Raw genomic sequence first — 27,321 nt, 5'->3', positions numbered from 1 at the left:
AGGTAAACTTCGATATAACGTACATTTCACTTTCAAAATTGTACGTTGTATCGAATTGTACGTTATATCGAAGCATAATAAAGTACTCACAAACGTAGTCTATAATACATTATTGTGTTGCTGTTTTAGTAAAGTTAATGAATAACTTCAATCAGAAGACGAAGCTAGCCTTTCTCATGATGTTTTCCTTCGTACTGTTGATTAAAGCTTGATTCATTTAGAATCCGGAATCACAAAACCAGCTGTGTTTCGGAATTTATTGAAAGTACAAAACTTGCTTTAGCATCACAATACAGGTGATTCATTGTTCTATCAGAAAAAAAATATTGAAAAAAATTTTCCTTTACACTTTGGAAATGTGTACGTTATATCGAGGTAAAATGTACGTTATATCGAGTGACGTTATATCGAAGGTACGTTATAACGAGGGTACGTTATATCGAAGTTTCCCTGTATACACAATCGAACTCATCGAAAGGAGGCGATCTGGCATCCATATCTCTCACGCAGAGATCACGAGTCAATTTTCACTCCCGACATTCTTCCAAAAATGGAAGTAAAAGTGACGAACCAGCCGAAATGTGTTGAAAGTTACTATGATAGAGAAAAAAAACTTGTTTACCACTTCGAATATTAATTTAGAATGCATCGAATTTTTTGTAATAAATTATGTTCTTCGTTATAAAGAATTGTTAAACGCATGAAAATTTGATTGTACGAAGAGAAACAAACAATTTTGTTCGATAGAAGCTAGCGAATTTGAACGAAGCAAGGGGGAAGCAATGTAACCACACCAATACAACTCAATGTGGTTGTTTACTTTCACTATTGCATACAATTCGTACGACCACTTTTCTGCATCCAGTGTCACCGCCGCCTAATGCTAATTAAGGTTACTTTGGATAGGAGTACGCACGAAAATTCGATTGTACGAACACTGAGAGAAATAATTAGTAAATATAACGATTTTTTTTGGTAAATACTACCAATCTATAGTCATTTTCGACCGTACTAATAAACACATATGTCAAGCAGAACCATGCTTCGGAAGCCCAATATCGGCTACATTTTCTCGCCGAAAATGCACGTATCAGAATTATATTCTTATTATACCTCCGTATTGCCTTATGGGAACAATGAAAATGGTTAATACGCGTTTTTCTCGCCAGTTTTCAGATGTGACAATATCCAAGCTTACTAATGTTATCGAGTAAAATATACTAATCTCTGGTAGGGGTGCGGGTTTGTTGACAATATGTACAAAAAATTTGTACATTCTACTAATTTTGCATTACCAAATGTATTTGGTAGTTTTCGACCGAGGATTTTTCTAAGTGAAGAGAAACAAACAATTTTGTTCTATAGAAGCTGATGAATTCGAACGAAGCAAGGGGGAAGTAATGTAACCCCACCAATACAACTCAATATGGTTGTGGCCCATAATTTCGACGAGAGCCTGGTTTAAACAATTAAACGTTGATACAGCTTTCATCATCTCTTTTTATTTTTTTTTATTTTTTATAAATTCGTTTATTTTTACAGGCTCAGTTACATAAGTTTAAAGGAGCCGAAATCTTAAATATATTTTTAAAACTATATATATAAACAATTTTCTTAAATCTATGGTTAGTAATGTGGGAAACCGATTACTCGCGGTGGACTCGAGATTAGAAGGGTGACATATTTTTCTCAGGAAAAGGATGGGGTATAAGGAAATTATTACAATGTTGAGAATCACACACACTCAATTCTTAAATCTATTCGTACATCTATTGTGAATTTACATTTCATTCTCCTGTTTATAGCAACTCACAAAGGAAGAAATGGAGGGTATAAGGATATAAGGATAATCACACACGAACATCGATAGATTTAAGGAAAACATATATTTGGGACATGTAATCAAGGTCTAACCGAGCCAACACGATCTGGCAACAAGATACACCTCACACGACCAAACAACGTGTTCGATGTCGTGGTAACCTCGGCCACAAACGCAGATATTGCTGCCGGCCAGATTGAAACGAAAGAGTAGCGCGTCTAACGAACAGTGATTGGACATGAGTCGGGAGAAGGTGCGAATAAAGTCCCGACTCAAGTCCAGACTTTTGAACCATGGTTTGAGGCTAACCTTAGGGATAATCGAGTGAAGCCACCGGCCCAATTCATCTTCGTTCCATTTGCGTTGCCAGTTAGCGATGGTATTTTTACGGGCTAAAGAGTAAAATTCATTGAAGGCGATTTGACGCTGATAAATATCGCCTTCAATCGCACCTACCTTTGCTAATGAGTCCACCCTCTCATTACCCGGAATTGAGCAATGAGAAGGGACCCACACAAAGGTAATGACATAACAGCGTCTGGATAAAGCACTCAAAATTTCTCGTATTCTCTCAAGGAAGTACGGCGAGTGCTTTTCCGGCCTCACTGAACGGATAGCTTCGACGGAGCTAAGACTATCCGTTACAATGTGATAGTGTTCAACAGGTCGTGAGGCGACGCTGTCCAGCGCCCAGTGTATCGCTGCCAATTCAGCAACATACACTGAGCAAGGAAATGAAGACTATGGGAGGTGCTGAAAATTTTGTTGAACACTCCAAATCCTGTGAACTCGTTTATAGTGGACCCATCAGTAAAGTACATATTATCACAATTGATACCCCCATACTTTGCATCGAAAATCGTTGGAGCGATCCTCGTTCGTTGATAATCTGAATATTCATGGATATCTTGCTTCATGGACCGATCAAAATGTACAGAGGAATTGATGTAGTCAGGAAAACAAACACGGTTGGGAATATACGAAGAAGGATCAACCTGCATGGAGATGAATTCATGATATGGGCTCATGAATCCAGAGTGAAAATTTAGCTCGATCAGCTGCTCAAAATTTCCGATCACCAATGGGTTCATAACCTTACACCGGATGAGGAACCGAAGAGATAATAAATTGAAGCGATCTTTTAGTGGGAGTACGCCTGCCAGAACCTCGAGGCTCATGGTATGCGTTGAGAGCATACATCCCAACGCAATACGGAGACAAAGATACTGAATTCGCTCGATTAAACTGTGTGTTTAATCGAGCGAATGTGTTTTGGCAGCTGATTGAAAACAGAAACTGCCATACTCCATCACTGAGAGAATAGTTGTTCGATACAACATTATAAGATCTTCGGGATGGGCTCCCCACCAGGTGCCGGTAATTGTACGGAGAAAGTTTATTCTTTGTTGACATTTTTTACTCAGATACCTAATATGGGCCCCCCAAGTACATTTGGAGTCGAACCAAACTCCAAGATACTTGAATGACATAGCATGAGTGATCGGTTTACCCAAAAGTTGAAGCTTTGGTCTTGCTGGTCTATGCTTCTTAGAAAAAACCACCATCTCTGTTTTCTCCGTGGAGAATTCGATCCCTAGCCCAATGGGCCAGGTTGAAAAATTGTTCAAAGTATCTTGTAAGGGTTCTTGTAGGTCGGATTCTGTTGATCCTACGACAGAGACCACTCCATCATCTGCAAGTTGTCTTCGGCTGCAATTTTGTGTAAGGCAGTTGTCGATATCGCTTACATAGAAGTTGTACAAAAGGGGGCTTAAACATAAGCCCTGGGGGAGGCCCATGTAAGAGACCCGTAAGAGAATCTCCGTGAGAAAAGTTCAAATGCTTCTCACAAAGCAAGTTATATAACATATTGTTCAATATAGGCGGCAGACCCCGAGAGTGTAATTTGTCTGACAAAACCTCTATTGAAACAGAATCAAAGGCCACCTTTATGTCCAAGAATACTGAAGCCATTTGTTTTTTTCCGGCGTAAGCCATTTGAATTTCTGAAGAAAGCAACGCAATCATTCGTCCCCTTGCCCCTGCGGAACCCATATTGTGTATCTGAGAGTAAGCCATTCGTTTCAACCCAACGATCAAGGCGAAACAAGATCATTTTCTCCAACAATTTCCGTATACAAGACAGCATTGCTATTGGGCGGTATGAATTGAAGTCGGACGCGGGTTTTCCGGGTTTTTGAATAGCTATAACTCGTACTTGTCTCCAATCATCTGGAACAATATTATGCTCCAGAAACCGACTGAATAAATTCAACAAGCGATGTTTCGCAACATCAGGGAGGTTTTTCAGCAAGTTGAACTTAATTCTATCCGATCCCGGAGCAGAATTGTTACATGAAAGGAGAGCAAGAGAGAATTCTACCATCGAAAACTCGGAATCAAGATCGCACCTATCTTGTGGTATATCTCGAACAATTTTTTGCACAGGAGCGGAATCAGGACAAACCTTCCGTGCAAAATTAAAAATCCAACGATGTGAATATTCTTCGCTTTCATTTGATGAAGAGCGATTTCTCATGTTTCGAGCCACTTTCCATAATTTTTTCATTGACGTTTCTCGTGACAAACCTCCCACGAAATTTCGCCAATACGCACGTTTTTTCCCTTTGGTCAAATTTTTGAACTGATTCTCAAGGGTTAAATACGTTTGAAAATTTTCAGGGGTTCCACGTTTCCGAAAAGCTTTAAATGCATTCGATTTTTCTACATAAAGCTTTGAACATTGGCTATCCCACCATGGATTGGGAGGCCTTCGGCGAATGGTGGAACCTGGGATGGGTTTCGTTTGAGCGCGAACCGCGCTGTCATGTATCAAACGAGAAAGGAAGTTATACTCCTCCAATGGAGGTAAACCATCTCTGGAATTGATGGCTAGAGTAATCGCGTCCGCATATTTTTTCCAGTCAATGTGTCTTGTGAGTTCATATGCCATGTTTATAGATTCAGAAGAATTCGACCCAATGGTGATGGAAATTTTTATTGGCAAGTGATCACTACCGTTGGGATTCTGGATTACATTCCACTTGCAATCTAACGATAGTGATAGTGCTCGAAAGCAAAGCGAGAGGTCAATAGCGCTTGGGTTAGCAGGAGGTTTAGATACACGTGTTGTTTCCCCAGTGTTCAAAACGGTCATATTGAAACTGTTACAAAGGTCATATATCAACAATGAACGATTGTCGTCGTACTGTTCCCCCCAGGCAGTTCCGTGAGAGTTGAAGTCTCCCAAGATCAATCGTGGCTCAGGAAGGAGTGAGCACATGTCATCAAGTTGTTTGCGGCTAACCGCAGCTCTCGGAGGCCAATACAAGCTGACAATACAGAGGTCTTTGCCTCTGATGTTTGCATGACAAGCAACAGCTTCGATCCCTCCAATAGATGGAAGGTCAATACGAAAAAATGAGTGGCACTTATTGATCCCCAATAGCACCCCTCCGTATCTGTCATCACGGTCCAAGCGTATAATATTAAAATCGTGGAAAAAAAGATCATCTCGCGAAGAAAGCCAGGTTTCGGACAGAGCAAAAACATCACAATTAAACTTATGAATTAAAAATTTGAATGTATCCAATTTAGGGATAAGACTACGACAATTCCACTGTAAAACAGTGATATCTCCGACCTCTCTATTTGAATTAGACATCAAGAGAGATAATCATTGCAAGGAGGGGCCATGTTTGCATCAATTGTTGCAAAATTGTCTTTAATACTGGAAGCATTGATATGACAATGGTTCTGATGGAGTCGGAAACATTAAAGCATGTGAAGATTTGAGCCACAAGGTCAGTCAACTTTATAAATCCCGATTGGGAAGTTGAACTTGACGGTAAAATAGGGACAGTTGGGGTTTTTGATGTCCCTTCGAGTGCTGGGTCGTTCGAAGGTGAATTATTCCCACGGAAGCCAGGAGGAACCTGATTTTGCTTGTCCGCTGCACTCGAATTTTTAGGCATGCTAACAGAGGGTATAACCGGAGGGGCTTGTCCTTGAACTTTAGGAGTGGTCACATTTTTGCGCCGGGGATTCCCTTGGAAGATGTACGGTGTGCCCTCGTTAGCTGTATCCGCTTCCATTTCGTCAACTGGCAGCGAAGCGAAGACATTGTTTGCGGTTAAAGGTTATTGCTGTTGGGCCAATGGAGAAGCGCCCTTTAAAATTTCCGCAAAAGTGCGCTTCGAGCGTTCCTTTAAAGAGCGCTTCTGCTTCTCCCAGCGACTCTTGTAAGTTTCACAAGCCGAGAGCACGTGTGGAGTTCCTCCGCAATATGGACACTTTTGCTCAATCGCACTGCAGGATTTGTCCACATGTTGCTCTCCGCAAGTGACACAGCGCTCCTTGTTGGCGCAGTAAGCTGCTGTGTGACCAACTGACTTGCATTTCAGGCAAGTCATGGGCTTTGGCACGAAGAGTCGCAGCGGTAGCCTCAATTTGTCCACCATAACGTAGTCAGGGAGGGCGGAGCCAGCAAAAGTGACTCTAAACGAGTCGGACGGCGTAAATTTCGATTCTTTCCCTTCCTGGGAAACTTTGCCGAGTTGTCGGCATTCTAAGATTTTAACCTTAATCAAAGGCAGCTTTTTAAATCTGCCATCTCCTTCCATAATTGATTTGCACGTCAGACCCGTTTCGGTTATCACCCCCGAGATTTCTACGTCATGGGAAGGCACGTAGACACGATATTCCAGGGTAAACCTCTGGTCGACGACAATACCGTTTGCGTCTTTCCGATCAGCCACGACAACACGCAGTTTGGTCGGTCTAACCTTCGAAATTTCTGTCACGGAGGAGTATCTTGCCAGATCTTTCATGATCTGAATAACATTAAGTGCTTTTCCGTTTGGCTTAGGCCTGAAGAAAACAACCCACGGACCAGTTCCAGGTGCATCTTCAGGATAGACCTTGACACGTGGAGAGAAGACAGCAGAAGGAGAAGGAGATGACGAGGATTGAAGAGGATCGGGGACAACAGGATGGGGTGGCGAAATCTGAGCTGGGGTAGGTGCGAGGGGGGTTGGAGAGGAGATATTTGCAGGTTTTTTAGAGGGGGGCTTGCTAGAGTTAGCAGACTCGTCCCCGGACGAAACATCTGGTGCATCTGGTGTAGGAACGCGTTTAAGTGTCTTCACTGTTCCTTTATTAGAACTTTTTTCAACCAGAGGGGAGTCATCATCAGAGATCTCCATATCTGGAGATCCTCCCCCTCCTTCTGCCATTCTGTAATTGGTACTTATATTCTAATATTTTGTTTTTAATAATAATAATAATAATTTAAAAAAAATAAAAAAAAATTAATAAAAATAAATCTTATATCTTATTTATTTCTATTCACCACAATGCACCCCAGTGCTGATGAACTGGCAACCGCTGCTTGCTTCTCAATCGGAGCGCTTGAGCGCTCGGCACTATCACATACCACTAAGAAGTGATGCTCTCCTTCACACTGCTGTAAGTGAGCAGCGAATCGCGCTGGTATTGTGTGCGCGCAACTGACCACCGATGTCCGACTTCGATTGCGATGGCGACAAATCGGCGAAAACTGAAAGCCGGCTGGCCTTGCCAGGCTTTGATGATTTTTCTCACTAATTCCAAGTTCACACTGCGTTTTACGATATCTCGAACAGTTCGAAAACGCGCGAAAAAAGCACACCCGGGCGATAAAAAAAAATAATAACAGCCAACGGTAACCGAAAACAATGCTTTAACGGAGACGCTCACAGCACATGACCGGTTACTCGAAGCTTATGCCGAAGAATGCATCATCATCTCTGTCATGTAGGATATGATATTGAGTACGTTGGTGATGTCGAAAATTTTGCAATGAAAACTTACATAGTACGTAGCGACATAGTAGGGGAGCCGCGGGTAAGACGTACAGTGGGGGCATAATGGACAGGTGGTCGATTTGTATAGTTGCATTATGAATTTCAAATTTCTGTTGATGGGAAACCCTTCTGTCGGATCGACGAAATTATAACGCATAAAATTCAACCTTTATAACCAATCTTTATTTCCACACACACAAGCTTCACAAACGATGTCGTCGCGATTAACTTCTGTTCTCAACTAACTACTTCGTCAATCAGTGCTGCCAGATCAGCCGCTCGTTGCTGCTGTTCACCAAAAGGGCTAACTCGTCCCGACATCCCCCCTACACTCAAAAGTCGCTTACTGCATTCGTGTGATATTCGTTAAGGTAAGCTGGCCGTTGTTGTGTTCTAGCTGGTCGCGTGGAGCTAATGGAGGGTGCACATTCAACGATGCCCTCCTTGATGAATGCATTTCCGTCGTTATGTACTGATGGCAGTTCGTTTGTTGATGGTTGTACAGCAGTTGTATTTCCTGGCAATCGCTTCAAATGAGATACATTTCGATGCACTACGCGATCTGATTGGACCGACCGTAAAGTTGCATCTGAACCACGTAGTTCAATTATTTCGTATTCTTCCGGAGAATATGTCGTTGACAGTTTGTTTTCCTTCATCATTCGCTTACACACTACTGTATCTCCCTCCCTCAGTTCAGACGGCTTGGCTTGACGGCGTGCATTTGTGTATTCCGCGTCCTTCAGTTTCTTTTCCCAATCACGATCGCGAACCGCTTCTTGTTCCGTTCGTCGAGTTGCTTCACCAAACGCCGGAAGTTTGTCACGAAACACACGCCCAAACATGAGGGTTGACGGTGCCACTCCGGTTGATGTATGAGGAGTTGAATTATACATTAATAAAAATTATCTGGCAACCTGAACACTTGTAATACTAACCTCGAGCCAACCGCGAGTAATCGGTTACATATTACTAACATAGATAATAAGAAAAATTGTCAAAGTATTGAACTCCCGGCCCCGTGAGGCTAACGCCATATGAAAAAAAATTAAAAATTAACGGCCACCAAACCTTTTGCCGGAGCCGTCGTTTCATTGCCGCCATTCCTGGATGGGCTTCGTGGGCCAAACTGATAACACGTTCCTGCAGCTGTTTTGGAATTACCAGTCGATTACTTCTCAAAAGCATTCCATCTACCGAACATAACTCGTTCATGTAGGGCTTGAACTCATTCGGTATGTTGTCCCGAACGCCCTCTTTCAATGCGTCAAGAACTCTTTGAATTGTTTCATCGCTGTTAGAGTCCTCCGCAACCTTCTCAACCGTTACTGCAATTGGCACCGTATTTGCAACAATGTTTCGAATATATCCTTCCATCGGCTCATCAAACGTTTCACTGTCTGGTCTGCTCAACCTTGATAGTGCATCGGCTAGATTCTCAGAATCAGCAATATGTTCTACTTTAAACGTATATCCTTGAAGCCTGAGTACCCACCGTTCAATCCGAGCACAAGGCCTGGATCTAGGATTGAACAGAAATTTCAAAGCCTTGCAATCTGTTACTAACGTAAATGTGATGCCCAATAGATACAGACGGAATTTCTCCACTCCCCACACTAGTGATAAAGCTTCTCGCTCGGTCTGAAAATATTTTTTTTCCAATTCCGTTAGAGCTTTACTAGCATACGCGATTACTCTGTATTGTCCTTGTGAATCAATTTGAAGAAGTACTGCTCCTAGCCCAGTGGGACTTGCATCTGTCATTAATTTTGTTTGATGTTTCGGATTGAAAAAAAACCCAGATGATGAATTTGACTGATTTCATCTTTAATTCGCTGAAAGGCAGCAGATTGCTCTGATTTCCATTTAAACCTTTTGAACGAAGAAGCTGTCTTAGAGGATCAGTCAATGAACCTAGCTTTGGAACAAATCTTCCGACGTAGCAAACCAGACCCAGAAAACTCCTAAGCTCCGACAAATTGTTTGGTTCCCGGAAATTTTGTATAGCCGAAATTCTACTTTCGGTTGGTTTGACTCCTTGGATGGATAGTTGATGTTCCAGAAATTCCAGAGAATCAACACTATACACACACTTTTTTTCATTGAGTAGGATGTCAAAGTCAGAAAACCTCTTAAGAACTGCAGCCAATCTTCGATCATGTTCTTCAATGGTCGTACCGTAAACAACTGCATCATCCAGATATACGATGATACCATCCAAACCCACGACAACTGACTCGATTACCTTTTGGAATAGCTCAGGCGCACAACTTACTCCAAAAATGAGCCGCTTGTACCTAATGAAAACGTTAACAAGTAAATAATAAAGGCATGACAGATTTTCCAGACGACAAGCGCTCGCGGTTTCGAACGTTAGTTTTATTCAATCAATATCTACCTGAAAAGACCCTGTTTGGTTATAAACGTAGTTATTGGCCGTGATCGTTCCGATATCTCGACCTGATGGTAGGCGTCTTTTATGTCGATTTTAGAAAATCGTGCAGCACCACATACAGATCCAAGCAGCTCATCAACAAGAGGCAACGGATGGGATTCGCGCAGCACAGCTTGATTTGCTCTGCGCATATCAATGCACAACCGAATCTCACCGGAGTCCTTCATTACGGGAACTATTGGTGATACCCAAGGCGAAGGGCCTGGGGCCCGCTCGATGATGTCCATGTCCAATAGAGAACGCAGTTTATCTTCAATTTTGGATTCCCATGCGATCGGGGGTCTCCTATACGCCTGTTGCACTGGCTGAACATCGCGATCCATTGGTATCTCGATAACCACCCCCCGAATTTTCGGAAACGGTGTCTTTGAATTCGACTCAACTGCATCAACACCAAACCCGACCTTAAGTACGTTCAGGTTTTTCGCTGTATAATCACCTAATAAGGAGCGTTGCCCATCTTCTACCACGTAGAACTTTGCAAACGTCTTATTCTTCCCTGCCTCTATCTCCGCAGTGAACGTCCCGGAGATTTTCATTGGTTGTTTACTGGCATAACCAATGAGAGACCTATCCGCATTTGTAGTCATTCCCGTTGTTTTTACTTTAGACTCTTTCAATTGTTCCCAAACTTCCTTGGTAATGATATTCGCGTCTGATCCGGAATCGATTGTCATGGGTACCTGAACACCTCCTACTTTGAATGTGAAAACATTTCCGCCCATCGCATAGAACACATAGTCATTCGCTTGTTCATTATCCTTTTCATCGGATACCGCACGGATACGCTTAGTCCTCGGATATGGTGCAAGATTGTCAAATCGCCGCTTTGGTCCACCGCTATGTCTACCTTGACTGTAACAACGTTTTGCCCAGTGTCCAACCTTTCCGCAAGTAGCGCATTTTGTATTCTTGGCAGGGCATTCGATACTTCCATGTTTATGCCCTCGTTTGCCGCAACCATAGCAAATGAACCGGGTATTATTCTGGTTTTTGGAATGGTAAATAGATTGATGCTTGATCGAATGTTGATCATTCCTGAACTGTCGATTGGACACAGCGTGTACTTGTTGATCTTGGCGTCCAACAGGCCTGAGCTTCTTGGATTGTTGATGAGACTCTGCCATGCTCGTGCCCAACGTTATCACTTCTTCTAGTGTGCGGTCCTTCTGCAATAATTTCGTCCGTAGCTCCTCTGAAATACATCCTTGAGCAATCCGGTCGGCAATTAGCTCATCTACAACACTAGAATCATAATAGCATCTTGCAATCTGTTTCCGCAGTCTCATTACAAAATCCGCGAATCGCTCTTCTGGTTGTTGCATAATTTGATGGAACAAATGACGCTCATATGTCTTACGACGAAATGGCTCGAAGTATTGATGGCCACGTCATAGTACGGTGGATCAACTGAAACATGAGGCACCTGATTGGTACCAGGAAGATGGCGAAGTAGTTCCTGCAGCCCTGGTCCTCCGAAGTAAGCCAGCTGTGCTCGCTTGTCAGACTGCTTCTCGACGCCATGTGCTAGAAAGAACGACTCCAAATCTAGTTTCCAGGTTTCCCATTCGGATGTCAGGCGACTAGTTTCGATGTTGACATCAAAGGGTTTGATTCTGCTTGAAAAAGCCATCCTGTAAATGTATTATTTGTATCACTAAACATCAAAACATTAATGCATGTTTGGCCTAAAATGTTGTGGATGTGCATTGCTCCGAAAATTAATTTATGATAGTAAAAGTTTGATACATGATTTTATTTTTTTTTTTTTTTATCTTCGCTTATTTTTCGTCGGCCTATTTCCGCCACTTTAGTACCAATCACCGACAACAGGGAGGCGACTCCACCTGTTCCTACCTATCAGACTCAACAACTCATGAGCCGGGCCAACTTCTTTTTACTTCCCCTCCGAAGGAAGACGTAACCAGAGATTTTTCGCCTCAGAAAATCCCAACGACGCCAGCTGGGATTGAACCCAGGCCGATCGGATTGTGAGGCTGTTACGCTAACCACACAACCACTGGCGCCGTCAACCAATGATTTTATAATCCTGGTCATTTATAATAATATCCCCGCATTGTCATTTATTTTCGTCTATCTCATGTCTCACTCATGTCTTACTTTTGACAACTCAACTGTTCTAAGCAAGTGACTGTACATACCAGTCTCCGTTGTAAAAGAATCATCAACATCTACTCTCGCATTTACTCCCATAGGTGAATATACAATGAGAATCCATTGCTAAATTTGTGAGCGAGCAAAATTTGTGTGCGTAACAGCTGTACCTGATGTAAAACCTATCAAAACCACAAACAAACCGGTTCCCACAAGGCTGTAGGAAAATCATCACTTCATCATCGATTTTAACATTATTCGCCATTCATCAACACCTTTGCATTTGTTCTTTCTCCTCAGCTCAGGTGTTTACGCTTGTTGAGTAATGTAAATGGCAACACTATTCGTTTTGCACAATGGCAATTTTTTCGCCAGTTTGGTACACAACCACATTCAACTAATTTCTCCTGGTACACAACCAGCACTATCGGTCGTTTTCCACCTTGGTACACAACCAATAATATCATTCACTCTCCGTCTTGGTACATAACCATTATTATCATGCACTTTCCATCTTGGTACATAACCATGGCGCTACGGTTACAATAGTGGTACATAACCAAATTTCTCAACGCCGCGAACAACCATAGGTCCCCCCTTACTCGTGACTTGCATTATTTGCCTTCTCATCGCTTTAAGGGCGTATGCCCCACACCATCATTTGCATGAATAAAAATAACACTGGGAATGCACATCCAAAAGTTATGTGATCAAATCACTGAGAACTGATGACTTATTTGTTTTTTTTTGACGTAGGACTACGTCTAACCGGAAGATATAGGGGGTGAAATGGAAATCTAGGCACTGAACAAGTAGGAAAAAAAGATTTGGAACGCTTATAACTCGAGCATTTCTCAATAGATCGCAAAGGTTTTTGCATCAATTGATAGGAAATATATCTACGCATCTATCATAATGAATAACATTTAATTTTTCTTGAGATAAATAATTGAATAATTGTGAAATATCAAGCATTGTCAAAATGCACTAAGTGCCCATTTTTTATTGGTCCATTTTGTGCTCCTCAAATCGTACCGACCAAAACGGGCAACCAGAGCAGCAGCGAAATACAATGAAGCACGATTGGAAAGGAAAAAGAAAAAAATGAACGAAACATTGGTCGCAGTCTCACACATGCGTAATTCTCGAGCCAGCCAGTCAGCTTAAAAATCCCCGCCCCGCTGCCGTAACGATCATTTTCATTCAAACCGTACACCACATCGGTTCGCATCACAACTCATCAACAAACCAACCCAAGCAGCCATGTCTGGACATGGTAAAGGAGGAAAAGTGAAGGAAAGGCAAAATCCCGCTCGAACCGTGTTGATCTGGAGTTCCCCGCAAGGGTAGCTAGGCCGAGCGCGTACTAGTGCACCAGTCCACCCAGCCGGCGTTATATAGTTTCGGCCGCCGAAGTGATCGAGTTGGCTGATAAAGCTGCTCGCGACGATAAGAAAACCCGCATTCGGAACACTACACATTCGGTTCGGTGGACATCAAGACAACAGGCAGTTGCAGCGAGTGGCGAATGGCAAACGCAATCGCAAAACGACAGCTGGTAGCGGAAGAAAAAAGTTTGTTCTTTATACAAACTGCTTTGGTGGCAAATCCAGAACAAAGCGGCATCGAGGGCATTCGAAATGTTTTTTTTTTCAAAACCACGAGTATTAAGTTTTCTAAATTGAAACCATTCCATAAAACAAGGCGCTTTTCAGGGCCATTAAACCTTCCAAAAAAGAGTTTAGGAAATACAGTTCAATGCTTTCTAAAACAATATCCAAAATAATAATAAAACACAAATTGATTTCTTCATAATTTGTTTGCCAGGATATGATGAGTATGTGAATATGGCAGTTGTTCTGAGCTTATTGATTTTCACCAATTCTTAAATTGCTTCTAGATTGAAAGTACAGTAATTTACACTTATCTCGACATTTAACTAATTGGACGGACATGTAATGCGACATATTTATTTGGACATTCTTGTAAACATAGAGTGCGGGCTCCAAATTATGACCCCACATTGAAAGTCGACATTGTACCACTGTCATCGCAAATGTTCAATTACAGGTTAAACAATATGTCACAAGCTGGATGGGAAGAAATTTTCCAACTGTGAAAGCTGTGGCGAGTGGCAAATGCAATCGCTAAAAAGAAAGGTTTAGCCGAACAAGATGGGGATATCGAGTGATAACAAAAACACAACACCAAAGGTTTTTTTTCAGAACCATCAACATATTCATAAAGAGTAAACAGTAAACTAATCCAGTTTTCAGGTAGATAGGTAGGTATTCACGTAGGAGAAGAAAATAAAACAATATATTTAAAATAAATATTTAACAAAAGCTGTCCCCTTTGTATAGTCCTACGTCACTCCGGTTATGTCCCCGACATTACCCACCCGTCTTTTTCTTTATTATTTCTATTCCTACTTACGCTTGCTCAAACACCGGTTGAGCTCGTTTTCGTTCTGGAGATATTTTCCTTCTAGCAATTCAAAATAACGATCACCTAGATTCTAACCGGGCGGAAGTTATCGCACGGACGCGCACTTGTATCAGACCACTTTTTCCTGAAAAAAAAAGAAGATCACTTTCAATTAGTCACTTTTTTATCCTCGTCGCCAAATATGTCGGATCGACGAAATTATAACGCATAAAATTCAACCTTTATAACCAATCTTTTTTTCCACACACACACAAGCTTCACAAACGATGTCGTCGCGATTAACTTCTGTTCTCAACTAACTTCTTCGTCAATCAGTGCTGCCAGATCAGCCGCTCGTTGCTGCTGTTCACCAAAAGGGCTAACTCGCCCCGACACCTTCTACATGCTATTCTATAATATTTAACCCTTTAACGGGCCGTGAGAACTACGCATGTAATCAACGCAAACTCCAATGCAACGACATGTTTTAGTGCTAATATACACAAAACAATTTTTTTCAATACTCAAAACAATTAAAAACATAGAAAAAATTGGTGGCAATATAGTTACCACTGCCCGTCTAGCGTAAAATGTTGGTGGTAATACAATTGCCACCTGGGCTGTCTAGCGTAAAATCTTGATGGCAATATAATTGCCACCTAGCCCGTCTAGCGTTAAATCTTGGTTGCAATATAGCTGCCACTTCTAGAGAGGCCCCAACCGTTTCATGAGCCTAAGGAAAGAATCAAACAAAAAATATGTAACATTTTTAGGGGGGAGGGGCAGATGTTGGGGCTCCAAGGGGGAGTGAGGTTTTTTGAACCGTGACGATTCATACAAATCAGAATTAAGATTCATACAAAAAGTGTGACAAGGGGGAGGGGGTTGAAAATGCTTTTTTGCGTGACGTCATTTGTGTATCACCCCATTGTAAGTTGTGACGATGCGTACAATAAATATTAAGTTCCATACAAAATGCATGATAAGCAAAGGATGATTGTTGGAAATATACGTGACATACTTTACGTTAATCAACCTACACTTAAGGGTTCATTCACAGATTACGTAACGTTGATGTGGGAGAGAGGGACTATGATGATACGATATTTTGAATGCATTTAGTAAAGAAAAAAACGTTTCGAAGAGGAGGAAAGGAGTCAATTCAGTTCAATTTTTGGCGTTCCGTAATTGGTGAAAAACCCTATACTAAAAAAATTTTCAGGTTATTACACCTTTGTTTATTCTTATAAAAACAGTTTGAAACATGACAATAATTTTGCCACTATTGGCTGGAGCTTTTTATGAAAGATTATGCTCTTCATGGAACAATCTGAAACACGGTGTTGCACAAAGCGTTATCTTACACTTAGTGCATTGTATTCTTGATCTTTTATTCCTGGTTTTCGTACTACACAAGCGGCAGCGGCGGTACTCTGGTAGCTGCTCCAACTGATGACTTCCAACATCCGTAAGACGTAGGTTGTCTGGAACTCGTTTTTGACGTAGAACTACGTCTTTCATTAAGGGTGTTAAATCAGAAAACAGGTCACGTTTTTATGAAATAAAGTTAACGTTAATAACTATTTTTGTCGCGAACTGATTTTGGCGATTTACATACTAAACGAATCGGAAATTCCGTAAGTTTTGTTTAATATGTTTAATATATCCCCTAGTTTGTAAATGGTTAAAATTCATGAAAACTTTAAGCGTTTCCGTAGGATTTAAAGTCTCCGTGAACAAAGGAAAAGTAGAAGAATGAAGGGGAATACTTGCCTAGAGTATAAACAGTGGATATCGCTGAGGCAAACTTTCATTCGGCATCGGACTGTTGAGCAATGCAGTTCACTTTGCTTTCGCTGCGCTTCGATGTAAGATTGGACCCCACCAGTGGTAATCCAACTTAGATATCGTCGTTTGGTTTTTCTGTTCATTTTTCGAGTTATTTGTATCGTGTGTTTTTCTTTCCGCGTCATAAATTGGACGCTTCGCGTAATGTGTGATGAGCAAGAAGAAGAGGAAGGCAGGCTCGAGCCCTGCCAAAAACGATCGCATTGCCAGGAGCAATAAAATTTCGAGGCAAGCGTCATCTGATGATAGAGATGGGCAAATCAGCTCATCATGGTGAGCGGCTCAGAGCCGTCCAGCTCATACAAGTGAGCTGCTCATTCGGAACAGCTCTTCAGCTCAATTGAATTTTGCGGCTGTCCACACAATTTTAGAAGCATATAATAATTTTTATTATTTTGTTTGGCGATGTAAGAAAAATTTAATGGAACGATTGAATATCTTCAAAACAAAAACCTTTTTCCTCTCTGGCATCTCTGCTAAAGCTAAAGAACGAAGAGGGACACACGAAAACAAACTGACGTCATATCATAAAGCGCGGGAGACGAAAAATTCTTCCGCGTCTCAAAATTCACACTCTCTGCTGCTTTTGCGCTCCACAGCTATGCAGCTCATCAGCTCATCAGCTCAGCAGCTCATCAGCTCAGCAGCTCATCAGCTCAACAGCTCATCAGCTCATCAGCTCAGCAGCTCATCAGCTCAGCAGCTCAGCAGCTCAGCAGCTCATCAGCTCAACAGCTCAACAGCTCATCAGCTCTCCAGCTCCGTAATGAGCTGATGAGCTGCGTTGTTTTGATTGCGAGCCGATCCGAATCCGCTCACTATGATGAAGCGATTCGAATGAACAGCTTATGAGCGGATGGCACATCTCTATCTGATGATGCACGCGATGTTGGTGCAGTGAGAAGCGCTCGCACTGAACCGAGCTTACGCGAGTGTGACACCGCATCGAACAACAGCGAAGTAGTCGATTTCGGCGCGTCGGTCGAAAACGTAAACGCCGTTACCCAGGCAGCAACCAAAATCAAGCTCCCCCAGTGGTGATGAAGGCGGTCGCTCTTGACAAACTCATCAGCGAATTCGCATCGATGGGTGTTACAGCAGTGTACAAGCTGTGTGGCATAATTCAGTTTTTTGACGTAGGATTACGTCTTTCGGGAACATATTGGGGTACAAATTGAAAAACGAATATCGATCACATCGTGAAAAATGTCCAATTTCAAACGCTTATTGCTCAGTAATTTCATGACGGATTGATGAGATTTTTACATCAAAACACTGCAGCACTCTATAACAATTTTTCACCTTGAATAAAATAATATATATCATGTAATTAACTATCGAACAATTGAAAAATCTCAACCCCTATCCAAACAGTACTGATTGGTCGAAATTGACGTCATTTCTATTTCGTCTGCTTCGCTCCTTTCGTTCCCCGATAAGTCAAATATTTGCATGGCGAGCGAGTGGGGGGCGCCTATTTCTCACATACCAACTGATATAAAAGGACGGTAGAATTTTTGGATTTCTCCCTTTGTGTGGACACCGACTGGACAACATCGTTGCTGGACGAGCTGGACGGCGAGGAATCGAGTGCCTTTCTCAAGGCAAGAGGGTGGAGGTGGTAGTGCTGGAGTAGAGTAGAGTTTTCAAAGGGCCTTTCTCAAGGCTAGAGACGAATGAACTGAAAAAGTTTAAAGTCTCAATAATACAATACCTTACCTTACCTTACCTGGATTTCTCATTCTCGTTCAACGCTCAGATCGGCAAACATCTGGGCTTCTAGTGTGCAGTGCTCTACGAATCAACCAACGCCATACGGTGCGGCAAAGGAGAGGAAGCCATCGGCAACTAACGATGGATGCGGTGCGGCAAAGGGAGCAAAGAAGAGGAAGCAGCGGAGAGCATCGAATTAAATCTAGTGTGCATTGCTGATGCGCTCCTCTTCACATCAACAATTGGATGCGGCAAAGGAGGCAGAGGAGCGAAGTGCATTGCATCGCATCGTATCACACTCGCTATTCGTCGTTTAACTCGTCGTGGTGGTGCCAATCAAACCCTCGCAAATCGACGCACAGAAGCCGATGGCGCCAAAGTCAAGGAAAGCATCAGCGAATCCGTAAAAGCTACCGCTCTCAAAACTAAACTGATACTTCCGACTGAAACGCAGCAGATTCCGTACAACCCATTAAACCATTCCAGTCCTTCTCAGGACTATCAATTTGTTTTGAAACAAAAGAGTTTATTTTACTGTTTTCCACTTACCACAAAAACTATATAAAACCGATCAAAAATACTGTTTTTGACGTAGGATTACGTCTTTCGGGAACATATTAGGGTACAAATTGAAAATCTAAAAACGAGCACATCGTGAAAATTGTCCATTTTTAAACGCTTATTGCTCAGTCATTTCACGATGGATAGATGAAATTTTTGCGTCAATCGATTTCGGCACTCCATAACATTTTTTTATATTGAATAAAATAATATATGTCATGAAACTAATTATGGAATAATTGAAAAATCTCAACCCCTACCCTAACGGAAATATCCACTTCTAATTGGACGAAATTGACGACACATGCGGGGGTTCCCTAACAGAGACATCAAAACCAAGCTGCCTGGGGGAAATCGGCATTTCAAATACATAGTGGTAGGGGCAACTTTTGTTCCTAATGCAATATGTTCCCTAACAGAGACATCAAAACCAAGCTGCCCGAGGGAAATCGGCATTGCAAATATATGCAAGTCGGGGGCATTTTTATATTGTATGTAGGGTGAGTGGAACGATAAATTCTAGCAAATAAAATTTAAATTTGAAACTTTAATGTTGGTTGCTTCGTAAAATTTCATATCAATGACCGATCGTGTATTATGAAACATTTAGCACAAGTGTAAGTGTAAAATTGTATATGGTAGCAGTTGTGTTAAAAATGACTTGATATATGTGACAGGTCACCTGTTTGCTCGGGTTGTTTGAGGCTTCGTCTCCTCCCACGGTTATAAATAAATTGAATTTTTCATCAAAAAACGGTGGAACACACTCATAGCTAGACAGAACACATATACAAATATATACGATTGATAAAGAAAACATGAATATAATGAATAAAAATAATAAATAAATTTAAAAAAAAAGTTATCTAGATCTTAGGAAGACGGCATAAGGTAGAGATACATACAACACAAACTTAGGTTTTATATACAGCCCATACAACACAATACGACACACATATTCATCCCAACGGTTGGTACGACTGTACGAGATGCATGGTGACTCGATCCGAATGTGACTCAGCGGGCTCCTCGGAGTTTCGCCATGATTGACTCGGGCACTTGCTTGAGCCACCGGAACAAGACCAGACGCGCTCACAAAAAGAGTTTCTATTCAACCTCAACTTGTAAAGTAGAAGTTTTTGTTACACGGATTTATAAGGACCGAACGTCTATTGGAATTTGCGCGAACATCGAATAGCGCTACAAATGGTGTGGCGAAACTAAACCCACCCACATCATCTAGTGACGATAGATCATTTTGTCTGTGTCGTCGTCCGTGCTCCTGTTGCGCGGGTATCCAACCGAGCAGGTGAGCTCCCGGATTGAACCCGGATACTACCCGGACAGAACAGAGTAGGATACTCCAGTGAACACACATCCTGGTATAGAAATCGCAACAAACTCGTGAAGCAGAATCCATAAACCCGTAAAGCAGAATCCACATAACCTGAAGTCAACCGAACCGGATATTCCGGTAAGCGGCAGACCCAAATCCAGAACGACGTCCAGGACAGGTACCGCAGCAGCGACCAGAGGAGTCAACGGCGGGCCCAGACACACTACACCAAACACCTGTGAGTAAAGTGTAAACGAGCTAGGGAAATAGGGACGATAGGATTAATTGAATAAAAGCCGTCGAACAATATAAACCACGTGTGTTCCCCCTTTTCGAGTTAATTTTACTGGCTGTGATTGAGCCGACCCTGAGAGGACTAGAGGAGTCCATGCAGGCAGCTAGGGCGTAACAGAGCCTTTGTTACATATATGAAACGATTTATTTCAATTTTCATTAATAAAAACCAAGGTGTTTTCGAGAACGGACTGTTCGTTTTTTTTTCTTTATTTCATCCATACATAATACATGAGGCATCTCGTCTAAGGTCACAGAGGGCGGTTTTCATCATATCTCATTCCACTTCAGCATCTTTTATCTGATACGCACCACCCAACGACTGTTTACGATACTTCTGTCATCATCACTTGGTAAACACTAGTGGAGTGAATAAACAATACCCAACAACCAAACAAAGTTGCCCTTTTCAGGGCCACCAAATTACTATCAAAGAGTTTAACAATGTAATTCTTCGAAATTCCAAAATCAACATATAGCCTAAGGCTAAGGTTACTTTGGATAGGAGTACGCACGAAAATTTGATTGTACGAATAGAAACAAACAATTTTGTTCGATAGAAGCTGACGAATACGAACGAAGCAAGGGGGAAGCAATGTAACCACACAAATACAACTCAATGTGGTTGTTTAGCTTCACTATTGCATACAATTCGTACGACCACTTTTCTGCATCCAGTGTCACCGCCGCCTAACGGAATCCTACGTGAACTATGCGGTCGTGTCTCGGACACAACCCTCCTGTGACTTTTTTCCAAGCTGTTAACATCGTTTGTTTTTATTTATTTATTTATTCGACAAATTAACGGGTATACAGAACCCAAATGACGCTTACGTACTAAATTATAATTAAAAACTTAATAACTAGACGGAGTATTTGTGATCGAAGAGATGTATCTCTTTCTAAGTGATGTGCGTGATATACCGAGGTCAAAATAAATACTGTGTCTATTGAACTCTCGACACATACTCGACATTGGCTCGTAGTATCCGTAATTCGTGCGTGAAAACGGTATCTGGAGGAAGTTATGAGATCTCAGATTCCTTTGCTGGATATTAAAGTTCACAAGTTGTAAAAGCTCTGAACAGTCTATGTGCGACAGTATCAAGTCGGAAATGAAACATATTCTGGCAAGGTTGCGGCGATTACACAAAGAATCAAGCCCGATGAGTCTGCAGCGATGTTCGTAACTGGGAAGGTTGCTGGGATCACTCCAAGGTAGATTTCGTAGAGCAAATTTAACAAATTTGCGCTGGATAGCTTCTAGCCGCAGAATGCTGTTTTGATAGTATGGTGACCAAACAATTGATGCATACTCGAGTATCAAACGAACGAGGGAACAATATACGGCCTTTATGCAGTGTATGTCCCTGAAGTGTTTTGTTGCACGAAACATAAATCCGAGCATTTTGGTTGATTTCATCGTTATATATGCAATGTGCTCACGAAATGTAAGCCTAGAGTCGAGCATAACTCCTAGGTCCTTGACACAATTGACTCGTTGTAATATACAGCCCTGCAACTTGTAATTGAAGTGGACTGTAGTGCGTTTACGCGAGAATGAAATAATTGAGCATTTGGTGGGGTTTAGAATCATTCTATTTTTGTCACACCAAGCAGCAAATGCATCGATTTGCGACTGTAGAAATGCTGCATCATTTTCACTATTAATTAAATAGTACAATTTAAAGTCGTCTGCGTAAGACAATTTTTGACAATCCAAAACAAAATTGATGTCGTTCAGAAATAGCAGGAAAATGTATGGTCCTAAGTGACTTCCTTGGGGAACACCCGAAGTAACACTGAAGGTCTTGGAAATAGTGTCACCAATTTTAACAGACATCTGTCGATTTACCAGATAGGATTGCAACCATTTAAGAAAGGAGCCGTTGAAACCGAGACGATTAAGTTTGGCAATTATTAACTGGTGATTGATGGTATCGAAAGCCGCCGAAAAATCGGTGTAAACTGCATCTATTTGATAACGCGACTAATAAATGATGTGTAAACAACTAGGTTTGTAGTTGTTGATCGCTTCGAAATAAATCCATGTTGTTGTTCAGCTATATAGCTCTTGCATGTGTAGGAGATGTAATCCAAGACGATGAGCTCTAGTAGCTTAGATATTGCACATAAGCAAGCGATCCCTCTGTAGTTCTGCACTTCTTTCTTGCTGCCTTTCTTAAAAACCGGGAAGACATAAGCCTTTTTCCATATATCTGGAAATATGCCAGAATCTATGGAGAGATTGAAAAGAAGACTCAGTGGGTAAGACAAACTATCGGTACACCTTTTCAAAACAATGGAGGGGACTCCGTCTGGTCCAGGGTTGGAAGAACGTTTCAGCTTATGGCAGGCGTCTTTGACGATGTTCTGGTTAATTATAGGTGGTGATCCAAACGTTGCAAGATGAGGTATATTAGCGGTTGCGGAGACAATTTGCTCATGATTAAGACATTCCTTGACGAAAACACTCTTGAATTGGCACCGGAACAGCTCACAGATACTTTCTCTGCTGGAAGCTACTACATTTCCACGTGTCATCACAGTCGGTAGACCGGACTCTCTCTTTTGGTTGTTGACAAATTCCCAAAATCTCTTGGGGTTACATTTTAAAGTGGATTGCACGCGGTTCTGATAACTGGCAAATAAAACTTTGTTAAGACGTTTGTAATTGCTGTTGGCCAGCGCGTAACGGGTTTTCCAATAATACGAGCGAAATCTAGTGAAATTTCTCAAAGTGGATCTCTTCGCTGCTTTCAAATGTTTCAGATTACGATTTGACCACGGAGGTTGCTGAATATTATGGATTCTTTTCTTCGGGAGAAACTGGTCAATTGCATAGAGCAACACATTCGATAAAGCAAGAGAGCCAGATTCAACATCACATGCATCTAAAATGGCGTTCCAATCAATGTTCAGAAAAAATCTATTCATTGATAGAAAGTCAGCCTTGTTGAAGTTGTAATGGACCGATTCAGCTGTGCTTGCAAACATGAGTGGTGGCGAGACATGCAACGAAATGAGGAGCGGAGGGTGATGATGACACACTTTCACCAAAGGAAACGGTGACTCGATCACTGTTGTGTTTGAAATGAGCTCAGTATTGGTGAAGCATAAGTCAAGTATGCGGTTGTTTGCATTGACGATTCCATTCAATTGACATAGTCCAGCGAAGCTAAAACTGTCGAGTAGACACTCGGTCTGGTGGTGCATAGTCGAATGCAGGATATCAGGGTGATAATAATTCGATGTGTTGAGGATCCATTTAATGCCTGGTAGATTATAGTCACCCAGCAAGATAATATTGTCTTTAGGTTTCATTTGTTCAGTAATCCAAATTAACGATGAAATATGTTGTTCAATCACAGATGAATCATTTGTGAGGTCAGGTGGAACGTATGCAACTCCGATGAAGATAGTGTGGAGGCTCAGCGACACAGTCACCCAGATCTGCTCAATCTTAGGCCCATTAGGGGGAAGCAATTCACGAGAATGAATTCTTGAATGAATGGCCAGAAGGACTCCACCTCCATGAAGTTTATTACTGTTCATCGTAGATCGATCCAGTCGGTAGACATTGTAAAGTGGACCGAAAATCTGCTTAGACAGTGTGTTGCTATTAAGCCATGTTTCAGTGAGTGCAATGAAGTCGTAAGAAGCATCAGAACTAGCTTGAAGATAGTCATAAATAGTGGAATTCATACCACCGACATTTTGGTAATAGATAACCAATTCGTAAATCATACCAGCGATGCTCGCACTAATCGGTTGCGATCTGCCTGAGGGCTCAAGTGATTGTGTTGTTGTGACGACAGAGCTACCTAGTTCAATTTCTGAGGAGCTTTCGGTGTGGGAGGAAGGCATAAAAAAACGGCCTGACTCGACTGAGCGTTCTGTTGTGCGACTGATTGTAGTTGCTGGTCAGAGCCAGCAGTATCCTTGCGAGAGGGTAAAAGTTGCACTGCATTAGTTAATGATTTACGATTTGAGAAAGGTGATATTGACACACCTCTGGGCCAGAAGTTTTTAGAACAAATTACGCTTACTATCGAATCTGGAACGCTTAACTTGAACGAAATGAAAGTTAACGGAATATCATCATCCCTATTTTGACGGATTAACTTATGGCACCGAATTTTCGAAGCTTCAACGCTGCATCTCTTCGAAATATAAAGAGCAATATTTCCAGTTGTCTCTGTTGGTAGGAATCGTGTCAAATAAAACCAATCAGATCGTTTAGCGACCGGAGCAACGGAGAGCGTGGGGAGTGTAGCGGTAGGTGTGCAGATACTGTTGCTGATACAGACAGCGTCGGTGTTACTAGAATGCTGGATACTTGCGTTGTTTCGTGATCCGGACCCATTGTCCATGCAGGAATTAATTCCAGAGGTTAGTGTGTTGATAGTAGTGGCTGTCCGTTGTTGGTTAAGATCTGCATCTGGTATCGGTGAAGAACGAATCAGTTGTGTAGTATCTCGACCGGCTTCGGTCGGACATATACAAGAGGGCACATTACCTGTGAAACTAGATGAGGAGGCCGGCACAGGTGCGCCTATCTCTGGATTACTAGTGGAGTAGGTTACTGTTGCATTACAAGAACGAGGTGAAGGTGACGCCGCTGAGCGTGTTGAGCGATGAGGTCTTATACCAAGAGGCTGTGATGATGTTACTATGTTCAACTATAGAATTTAGTAGGGGTTCTCGCTGGTCAATTGTTGAGATGTTATGTCTCCTATCTATTTCTGAGACTGTAAATGATGCTGCGGTCATCGGTGGGTTGAAATCAGACGCATCTACTGACGCATCAACTCTCGTTCTTTTGCCGATCCTAGAAGTTGCTATATGAGTTGAAGAGCAACTACTGGTCCTGTTTCTCTTTTTATTGCTGGTTTTCTCTACAAGTTTTCCGGCATCATAAGGGCTTCGTTGTTGCCTTTGAGAATGCATCATCAATGCATTAAACTGACATTATGGCGAAGCAGGCGATAAGTTTGTGCGCCAGAAAATTATTTGGGGAATACCAAGCATCTTGAATGTCTTACTGGAATTATTTGGGTTCGCGTGCCAGGCGCAAAACTGCCTTCAACTAGGATTGCATTTGCGCTAATATTGATCATAATGAAGCATTGCTACTGTTTTCGAGGTTGTTATGACCAAAAAGAGTTTATTTCGCTTGTTTAGTCACCAAGAAGTAAATGTCTTTCTGGAATTTTGTATGTAATTAGGTTTCGCTTGCCAGTAACAAAACTTCCTCCACTAAGGGTGACAGCTGCGCTTCTCTCGAGCATGAGAAAGTAATGAAACTTTTTTCGAGCGCAAAATGATAAGAAGTGTTTATATTCCTAGTAGTTTCAAGCCACCAATGTATGGCGACTTATATAAAATAACAGTGTAGTTCTACGTCAACAATGCGGTCGTATCTTGGACACAACCTCCTATAATTTTTTTTCTGGTTTTTTTGTGATAACCAAATCCATGCAGAAACAGAAAATTCGCATCCACCACTTCTTACTTTTTCTTCCAACCTCATAGGGTTTTTCTTTTGTTTATGTACTCCACAATAGCTTTTGGACATGGATGAGTTTTAGCGGTACCATCATGTTGCGTTCTTTCACATGTGGATTTTTCGGTACGTGGATGAAATGCTGTAGTCAATAGTGTAACCATTTTGACGTCTTGCGTCATTACAAAAGCGACGTTTTTCTTCACACGCCACTTATATTGACCTCTTCTGAAACGTATACCCTTTTTTCGATTGTGACTTATTTTAGTGTTGTTTGATCAAAACTGGAAGATCTGATCTGTTACAGTTGACTGTAGCTGTTACGTGAATTCCATGATCATATAGATATTGTACTATTTCGTAGGAGGTAAAAAATGGGTGGGTTATACCTATGATATAACCGCAAGGTTGACGTGGGACTACCTTAGTTTAGCAATCATTTGTTTGTATTGATTAAATTTTTGTTTGAATGAAACAATTTCCGAATTCAATTAAATTCAATATATTTGCTTTGTGAGTAGAAAGATTGTTTAATTCAGTCGGAACAAAAATACCCCCGATTTGCATGTATTTGCAACGCCAATTTCCCCAGACACCTTGGCTACGAAGTCTGTATTGGGGAAACACATTTCAGCCGGAACAAAAATGCCCCCGACTTGCATGAATTTACAATGCCAACTTTCCTTACGCTTCATGGATTTGAAGTCGGTGTTAGAGAAACACATTTCAATCGGAACAAAAATACCCCCAACCTGCATGAATTTGCAATGCCAATTTCCCTACGCTCCATGGATTTGAAGTCTGTGTTAGGGAAACGCAGTTCAGTCGGAACAAAAATACCTCCGACCTTCATGTATTTGCAATGCCGATTTCTCTAATGCTGCTTGGTTTTGAAGTCTGTGTTAGGGAACACATTTCGATGAGAACAAAAGTACCCATACTTTCATCTATTTGCAATACCGATTTCCCCAAGGCTGCTCGGTTTTGATGGCTGTGTTGGGGAAACCGTAAATCGGGCCAATCAAAACAAGGTAGTTTGGGCGTTTAGATAACGCTTAACATTTTACAGTTATTTAATTTTTTATCTAATGATAAATAACATTTTATTAATTGCGATAGAAGCGTAGAAATATTCCGTATCAATTGATGCAAACATCTTTCCTATCCAGTAAGAAATGTTCGAGTTATAAACATTTGGAATCTTTCATTTTTTCCTGCATGTTCTGTGTTTCTGTTTTCATTTTACCCCCTATATACTCCGGTTAGACGGAGTCCCACGTCAAAAATCTGTCAAAACTTAAATGACCTTGAAAACAATCTTGGATTAGTTGCTGGGTCAACTGCTTTACTACTTGTGCCCCCAGACCAAATAAATATCAAATTGGAATACGTATCCTGTTT

The 27,321-nt window shown here is 41.6% G+C and overlaps 1 protein-coding gene across 4 annotated transcripts in view; it reads left to right on the top strand.

The window, feature by feature from the left end:
- The window catches only part of LOC129771216 (protein vav), a 297,434-nt gene that overhangs the window by 159,910 nt on the left and 110,203 nt on the right, over window positions 1-27,321 (top strand). The gene's annotated exons all lie outside the window — the stretch shown is intronic.

The sequence above is a fragment of the Toxorhynchites rutilus genome, chromosome 2 (assembly GCF_029784135.1).
Source record: "Toxorhynchites rutilus septentrionalis strain SRP chromosome 2, ASM2978413v1, whole genome shotgun sequence".
In the NCBI taxonomy this organism is placed as follows: Eukaryota; Metazoa; Arthropoda; class Insecta; order Diptera; family Culicidae; genus Toxorhynchites; species Toxorhynchites rutilus.
Note: the sequence above shows the minus strand (reverse complement) of the source record. Positions and strands in the feature narration are given on the sequence as shown.